This window comes from Rattus norvegicus, chromosome 12, assembly GCF_021556685.1.
Source record: "Rattus norvegicus strain SHRSP/BbbUtx chromosome 12, alternate assembly SHRSP_T2T, whole genome shotgun sequence".
Lineage (NCBI taxonomy): Eukaryota > Metazoa > Chordata > Mammalia > Rodentia > Muridae > Rattus > Rattus norvegicus.
In genome coordinates, this window is record NC_141545.1 from 28,398,237 (window position 1) to 28,407,199 (window position 8,963).

Sequence of the window (8,963 nt, forward strand, 5' to 3'; positions counted from 1 at the left end):
TGCATGCTACAGAGCCAGACTCCCTGTTGCATAATGTGGGAACAGGTAAGGAATGGCTCTTGCCCACTCTGGGCAGCCAGAGGCCTGGGCTCTGCTGTGCTCCTCCCTCAGCTCAACCTGCCACCATTGTGTGTCCACCAGCAGGGTGATCCACACCAAGGATGGAAAAGGGTAGCTTAGAAAGGACAGGAAGCTTCCAGAACCATCTTCCTAGTCAGACACGGTAGGATGCTACCCTCCCAGAATCTGCTCTGGCCACAGTGGAATGAATCCCCAGGGTTACTTCAGAATTAGCCTTTGAGTCCCAGGGAAGGAAAGTCTTGTATCAGGTGACACACGTGAAGTAAGTACAGTGCTTAGTGTTTAGCACCCACTCATGCTCACCCATGTTCTACATTGAGCCACACCCCAGCCCTCAGATCCATCACTCCACCAGTTGCTGGTTTGGTTTGGTTTGGTTTGGTTTGGTTTGATGTTGTTTTTTGTCCCGTGCTGGGCACTGAAACACAGGATCTTGTACCTGTCAGGAAATACTACAGCTAAGCCACACATCCGGCCCTTCTTTGCATTTTTATATTGAGAGAGTCTCACTTGCCCAGGGTAGCCTCAAGCTTTGTCCTCTCCTACCTCAGTCTGTCTTATCTCTTTCAAATCCAGAGTTTGAGGGACTCTGAGCTAGCACACAGGGTATCAGCACGTGTGGTCAAGCCTGGTCATCGGAGTTCAAGCCACAGGGCCAGCCAGCATGGTAGAAACAACTCCTGTAAGTTGTCCTCTGGCCCTGCAACATGGCACAGACACACACACATGCACGCGCGCGCGCGCACACACACACACACACACACACACACACACACACACAAGAAATAAGGATTTTGAGCTCTTTGAACCCAGTCCACAAGGATCAAACTGACTCATGCGCTGAACGTTGGGCGATAGGGGGCGACATAGCCCACATCATGCCATCAGTCCCAGCAATGGCCCCTGAGACACTCTGGTACCACAGGCAGGCGGTGTAGATTGTTAACAGTGTGGGGGGATGGGGCGTGGTCAGGGATGTAATAGCCACACTCCTGGAGTGGAACCGGTCCTTAGCACACAGTTCAGGGTCAGGGAGGGGACCTAGGTAGCAATTGAGGCAGGCAGCACACAAAGACACAATGTGCGTCCCGACTCCTGTAGACCCTCCCTCCACAGCGCTGATTTTAAAGGCCTATGCCCCCAGTCACAGCTCCGTCTTATTTCTTGAGACAGGGCTTCTTACTGAAACTAAAGTTCATGGCTTGCTGGCCAGCAAATTCCTGAGATTTGCCTCTCTACCTGCCCCATGCTGGGGTTACAGGCACAAGCCACCATGCTCAACTTTATAACATCCGTCCTGGGAATCAAACTTAGGTCCTCATGATTGGGCGGCGAGCACTTTGCAATCTGAGCCTCTTTCTAGGAAAAGCTGCTCTTGTGAATGTGACCCTGTGGTTAACCCTGGCTGAAAAGCCCCAACAAACCAGCCCTGGCCACCTTCCCAGTACAAATGAAGAGAATGTTGGGAGAAAGAGCGCTTCAAGCAAGTCTTGTATCTGAGAGACAGTAAAGGGGGTCTAGTGACCCCAAGACTGTTTTGGGGGTGCTGACATGAACTTCAGGTTTAATCTGAGGAAGAATCGAAGTAGGTAACAGGCATGCATAGTTAAGCAGACCTGGTTGATCATCGTCTCAGCTCTATGAGGTGATCCTTAGAAGTCATTGTTTGAGGGGACACGGTGGTTCAGGTGACTGCTTCTGCTTGGAAGCTGATCTCATCATAGGGTCTGCCTTTGTAGTTCTGCTATCCCTGGAGTCCAACTGCAGACTTGGGTCCGTGAGGGAGAGCCTCAGATCTCTTGGAGGGTCCAGAATGGGGCATCTAAGACGCCTACAGTAAGATGTTCCATACCTCCTCCCTCAGCCTAGGTCTCAGCGAGGCTTTGTCTACTGTGGACCCTTATGGGATGGGCCTGGTGATACAGGCCTGGAGTCACCGCTATTAAAGAGGCTAAAATGGGAGGGACTCAGGTTCAAGGCCTACCTTGGCAGGAGAACAAGTTCAAGGCTAGCCCAAGTAACTTATCAAGACCCTGTCAGGAGGGTGGTAGTGCACACTTTCAATCCCAACATTCAGAGAGGCAGAGGTAGGCAGATCTCTGTGAGTTTGAGACCAGCCTGGTCTACAGAGTGAGTTCTAAGATAGCCAGGGCTACATAGAGAAATCCTGTCTCAAAAAACTAACAAAAATGAATAAATACCCTGTTTCAATAAGAAAGAGAAGAGACAGTGGATGTGTGCAGCTCGGTGGTACCTCAGGGTCCAGTGATCCCCAGTGAGGAGCTGGGGTGGTAGGGCATGGTGCAGTGGTAGTTACTGCCTAGCATGTAGGAGGCCCCAAGTTAAATCCTCAATACCACCAAAGTAGTAATAGCAACGATAATTTTGTGTGAGACAGAGACACGTAGCCTTGTAGCCTTGGCTGGCTTGGGACTTCCTATGTAGACCAAATTGCCTACAGAGATTTGCCTGCCTCTCTGCCTCCCAACGCTGGTATTAAAGGCTACCACACCAGACTGTGGTAATACTTTTCAAAATGTTTTCTTAATGTGTGTGAGTGTTTTACCTACATGTATGTGTTTGCCCCATGATTGTGAGCTGCCCCATGTTTGAGAGCACCAGTGTGTGTGTCTGGTGCCCACAGTGGCTTGGCCAAGAGTGTTGAATCCACAGGAACTGGAATTACAGATGCCAGAAGCTGTCATGTGGGGCCTAGGGACAGAGCCCAGGTCCTTTGGAAAGCATCGCTGCTAACTGCTAAGCCCCTCTCCAACCCCTTCAGTGATAATCAGTAAAGGAAGCCCGGCCCCAGGACAGGGTGAGGGGTGATACATAGCAAGTAGTCTGGGCGGAGTCTGCACTGACCCCAGTGCCCTGTAGAGGAAACCTAAGTGACAAACCCTTGATAAGAAAAAAAGACTAATCCAGACCCAGGGACAGAATCCAACCTGGGCCATGGGAGTTGGGTTGTTTTTTTTTTTTAAAGATTTATTTATTATATATGAGTACACTGTAGCTGTCTTCAGACACACCAGAAGAGGGCATCAGATCTCATTACAGATGGTTGTGAGCCACCATGTGGTTGCTGGGATTTGAACTCAGGACCTCTGGAAGAGCAGTCAGTGCTTTTACCATTGAGCTATCTCTCCAGCCCGAGTTGGAGATTTTTGCCAGGTCTCTTCCCTCCTATGAACTTCTTCTGGTTAGCTGTTACTGCCAGCTAGAGTCACCTGAGAAGGAAGAATCTGTTGAGGAATCACCCAGATCTGATTAGCTTTGGACATATCTATAAGGGAGGGGTTATGATCATTAATTGATGTGGGAGGGCTCAGCCCACTTTGGGTGGCACCATTCCCTAGTCAAATAGGTCTGAGCTGTATGAGAAAGCTGACTGAGCTTGCACAAGTGAGCCAGATAACAGTATTCATCCACCATTCCTGCTGGCTGTGAGTGAGTTCCCTGGTCAGAGTTAATGTCGCTGCTTAGAATAGCAAGCCAGTCTTCAGGTCCCTGCTTTATGTTCCTGCCCAGGCCTCCCTAGGTGATGGATTGTGACATGCAAGGGTAAGCCAAATAAGTCCTTTCCTCCCTCAATTGCTTTTGGCCAGAGTGTTTAATCTCAGTAACAGGAAGGAAACAAGAACAGAAGCCCAGGCAGGTCTGCAAGCTGCAATTCTGAGTGCAGCCCCCATCCAGGATGTGTTCAGAGGGCTGAGCAAGAGACCCAGTTCAATAACTCTCAGCTGTGACACATGGGGACCTCCCTCCCCACTGGCCGTGAACATCAGACCTGATGATGACATTCTCAGGTCTAGCTGCACCTTGCCAGACACTGCCAGGGAAGGGTTTGGGGGAGGCACAGTAAGCACAGAGTTGGCTGGAAATAGAGGGAGAGTTTGGACCTCTTCTACAACCCCAACCCCTCAAGTTCTCACTCTTGGATGGCAAGACTCCCATAGCCTGGCTTAAAGAAGGGCCCTGGCCCCGCTGGCTGCCTGTCTCCTTGGCTGTGCTACCAACGTCATGGCACATACATGCATGCCCCACAGAGCCTGCTGCTCAGTGGGGTCTACTCCAGTCTAGCTAACCATTTAGAAAGAAAGGCTGGCACCCGGAGGGGCCTGGCCCTATCCGGGCACAGAAAATCAATGCCACAGTGTTTCACAGCATACAAAGAGCCTCCCTCAAGCCCCATGGAATAGATGTAAAAAATCACTGAGGTACGTTTCCAACCTCAGGATTCCTCAGCCGCCCTTTAATGCGTCACTGGCTCCCTTTTGATTTCATGAGAAAGCCCTTCCTCACTGTGCCTTTGATTCTCAGGTCTCTTTCCCCTTCCAGGTATACCTTTCCATTCCTCTCTCCAGGCCCAGGGGCTGTTCCTCCTCCTCCACAATAAATAAATAACAAGGCTGTCTGTCATGAAGGAAGCAGGACTAACCCCTGCCAGAAGCCCTCTTCTCTCACTTTTTGCTTCTTCCACATCTTTTTGCTGTGGAAGGAATCCCGGGCCTTAGACATGCTGGGAAAGCCTCTACCACTGAGCCACGCCCCCAGCCCCTCACTGGGGGATTCTAGGCAGGAGCTCTACCACTGAGCCACGCCCCCAGCCCCTCACTGGGGGATTCTAGGCAGGGGCTCTACCACTGAGCCACGCCCCCAGCCCCTCACTGGGGGATTCTAGGCAGGTGCTCTACCACTGAGCCACGCCCCCAGCCCCTCACTGGGGGATTCTAGGCAGGGGCTCTACCACTGAGCCACGCCCCAGCCCCTCACTGGGGGATTCTAGGCAGGGGCTCTACCACTGAGCCACGCCCCCAGCCCCTCACTGGGGGATTCTAGGCAGGAACTCTACCACTGAGCCACGCCCCCAGCCCCTCACTGGGGGATTCTAGGCAGGAACTCTACCACTGAGCCACGCCCCCAGCCCCTCACTGGAGGATTCTAGGCAGGGGCTCTACCACTGAGCCACGCCCCCAGCCCCTCACTGGGGGACTCTAGGCAGGGGCTCTGCCACTGAGCCACGCCCCCATCCAGAGAAAGAATTTTTAAAATATTTATTGATTAAGAAAACTTGAATTAAAATTAAAGTTTAAAAATTAAAATTAAAATGTATTAATTAAAACTTACTATTAATATGTGGGGTGGGGAGTGCTGTGGCATACGTATGAATATCAGAAGACAACTTTGAAGAGTCAGTTCTCTCTGCACCTTTATATGCTTTCCAAGGCCCAAAGTCAGGTCACCAGGCTTGCACAGGAAGTGCCTGTCCTAACTGAGCCACAGCCCCAAAGAGGGACGTCTAAGAAGGGAGATTATTCAGATGTGGGGGAGGTGGACTCAGAAGGTCCCCACTGGATGGTCAGGTCAGCCAAGCTGCCCCTGGAGACTGCAGTCCCAAGAGTGTGCATGGAAGTTTTTGCTGACATCTAACATCTGTGTCTGATGGAGCAGGAGCTGAGCTAACTCAGCCAACTGATCAGCAAGTACGGGCTCACTTGAAAAGTAAAGAGGGCATAGTTCTGGGACACAGTGCTTGTCTGTCCGATGGGCCCAAGGCCCTGAGTCCCACACCCAGTACTACAGGAAAACAGTTGAAAAGGAGCTATGGTAAAATGCTGACTGAGAGACAGTCACAATAAGGGATTAGAGGTATTAACACTTCAAATGGTGACACCCCTCTGGGCATGGCAAGATGGTGCACACTTGTCCCTGAAGCACCCATGAAGGTGAAGCAGGAAAGGCATGAAGCTAAGGCTAACCTGGGCTATATAATGAGATGGTATGGAAGGGGCAGGGGCAGGGGCAGGGAGTGTGGCTCAGTGGTTGTTTGCTTGGATCCTCACAGTGAGGGGCAGCAAAGCACAGGTTCAATCCCCGGCACAAAAACAAAGTAACAAAATTCCTGTTGGGTTTAGAGGTGCACACTGGACGCCGAGGCAGGAAGACTGGGGGTTTGAGACCAGCTCCAATAACACCATGAATCAAAAAAATCTGGTGAGGTGAGACACTCCTGTATTACCACAACTGGGCAGCTGAGGTAGGATTGCCTCAACTGAATGGCCAGCCTTGGCTAAAGAGTTAGCTCCAGGATAGACTGGGTTAGAAAGAGACTCTGCCTCAAACTAAACTTCCTTCTCTTGTGACTTTCACAAACCTTTCCCCTGGCTCCACTCTGTCCCCGGAATCCTCCCTGCCACACTCCCTTTTTCCTCTTGTACCTTTCTTCTTCATGTACCTCCAACGTGTGGACTCCACCCAGGATTGCCTGCCCTCCCTCTCCCAGGGGTTCATCTAAAACAGCGTTTCTCAGCCTTCCCAGTGCTGCGACCCTTTAACACAGTCCCTCATGTTATGGTTGCCCCAACCATAAAATTATTGTCATTACTAACTTCATAACTGTAATTTTGCTGCTGTTACGAATTATAATGTAAATATCTGTGTTTTTCCCGTGGTTTTAGGCAACCCCTGTGAAATGGTCATTAGACCCCTCCCCCCAAGGGGTCTCAAAGCACAGGTTGAGAACCGCTGACCTAAGCAAAACCCGCAGCTCCCAGGACCTCCATTTTATCCACAGTCTTCCCTAACCTCTCCCTCAGCCCTGCCCCTGAATGGCTTGTAAACTGAGTTGCTAAGCAGTCACGTGCTTTTCAAGTTTGTTGAAGGGAACTCTGGGAATGAGGATGCTCCCTCCCTCCTTCCTTCCTTCCCTCCCTCCCTCCCTCCCTCTCTCCCTCTCTCCCTCCCTCCCTCCCTCTCTCAAAACATTCTGTCCTATGGCAGACCAGTCAGTCCTCTAACAGGGAGAGAGAAAACAGCCTGGAGCTAAGGGTGTTAGAAACATTGTGTCCTTGAACACTGCTGGAAGCTGAAGTATTTCCAACAGGGTCACTGCTGTTTATTCCACCCCATGGGCCGGAGGTGGGACTGGGAACTGGAAGCCTGGTGTGGTGGCACACCTTCAAGCCCAGCGCTTGGAAGCCAGAGGCAGCCGGATCTGTGAGTTCCATGCCAGCCAGACCTCTGTAGTGAGACCCTGTCTAAAAAAAGATGGATTCCTGGGACTGTTTCCGGAACAGCTCAAGTATGGCTTTGATTGGCTCCGCTTGGCGCCCTTGCTCCCCCGGAACGAAACAGGAAGTTGGGAAGTTTTGTGCCCTCATGATTTGGGGACGAGAGTTCAGTCATGAGGGTCTGAAACCAGAGAGCCAGAAAGCTGCCAAGTGACCAAACCTCTTCCGTTGGGGGACTTTGGGGGGTTCCTTTATGAGGGTGTGGGGTGACCTTGGCGAGGGATGAGGAGGAGGATGTGAATCCCAGAGAGGATTCCTAACTGGTATAAATACCTTATCGAAAAAGAATCATCCACCCTGTGGTTCCGAGCTGTCCTCATGCTATGGTTTGTAGTGGTTTCATACCCAGTGAATTCATCCAAGCTTGATCTCCAGTGGGAGGAAGATCAAGGAAGTGGAACCTTTGACCTTTGACCTTTAAAGATGAGGCATGGGAGGAGGTTCAGTCTTGGGAAGAGGTTGGTGTAGTCCTCATGGCATCTTGGTTCGTTCTTCTACCTGCTGCTTTTTTTTTTTAATTTGAGACCAAGTCTTGCTATGTAAACCAGACCGGCTTTGAACTCACAGAGATCTGCCTGCCTCCGCCTCTCAAGTGCTGAGATTAAAGGTGTGCACCACCACGTCCATCTAGAATGGATGGCTTTTAGTGCCAGCACTAAAGGTTAGGGAGCAGAGGCAGGTAGATCGCTAGCTATGAATTCCAGGGCAACCTGGTCCATATAGCAAGTTCCAACCTGGTCCATACAGCAAGTTCCAGGCCAGCCAGAGTTGCTGGAGGAGTTGCTGAAGACTCGGAGGCTGGAAAGACGGCCCGCGCCTGTAATCCCGGCACCTGGGAAGTGGAGGCAGGGGGGTCAGAGGTCACAGTCATCTTCGGGTACATATCCAGTTGGAAGCTAATGGGTACACGAGCCCTTATCCCAAAGATGGGTGGATGGATGGACAGATGGGACGATACTGCCCTTTCACTGGTCTCGAGCTTCCTTATAAATGCAAGAGACTTTCCACAGCCATCATATTTTGTCTCACCAAAACTCCTCCCAAAGTGAAGACTGAACAGACAATACTGCCTGTTCTAGGTCCGCACTCCTCTGAAGTTGGGTGCTAGACCCATAATAAATAAAAACCACCAAGATGACGCAGTGGGGAAAGGCACTTGATGTCAGGTCTGGTGACCCGAGTTCAATCCCAGGCCATATGGAGGAGGAGGGAGTCATCTTCCCCCCCCCCCCCCCCCCCCCCCCCCCGGAGCTGGGGACCGAACCCAGGGCCTTGTGCTTCCTAGGCAAGCGCTCTACCACTGAGCTAAATCCCCAACCCCGGGAGTCATCTTCTACAAGTTGTCCTTTGACCTCCACACATGCCCCCACCTGAATAAATAAAATAAATTTGTGATCAGGGTTTATGACTTTGGGGCTTGTGTAGGAAGCACAAGGCCCTGGTTTGAGTCCCAGCTAACTCTGAGGACCCAGTTTCAGTTATGTCTGTTACAGCAACAGAAAAAGAACCGATACACTCCCCGTCAGCACCAGAGTTCTGACAGCAGAGGAGGTGACCTGAGATCCAGTAGCTTTCTCTGCACAGGACACAGTACTGCAGACTTCTAACCCTAGCACCAGGAAGATGAGGCAGTAGCCTCATGAGTCTGAGGCCAGCCTGGGCTACAGAGTGAATTTGTGATTAGCCTGGACTACCCCTGTAGCTACCCCTCCTCGGAAGAAGAAAAGAAACCAGGTCTGAAGAGATGGTGCTGGTGTGGGGGCGGGGTAGGGTGTGGGGTGGGGCTAAGAGCATTGGCTGTTCTTCCAA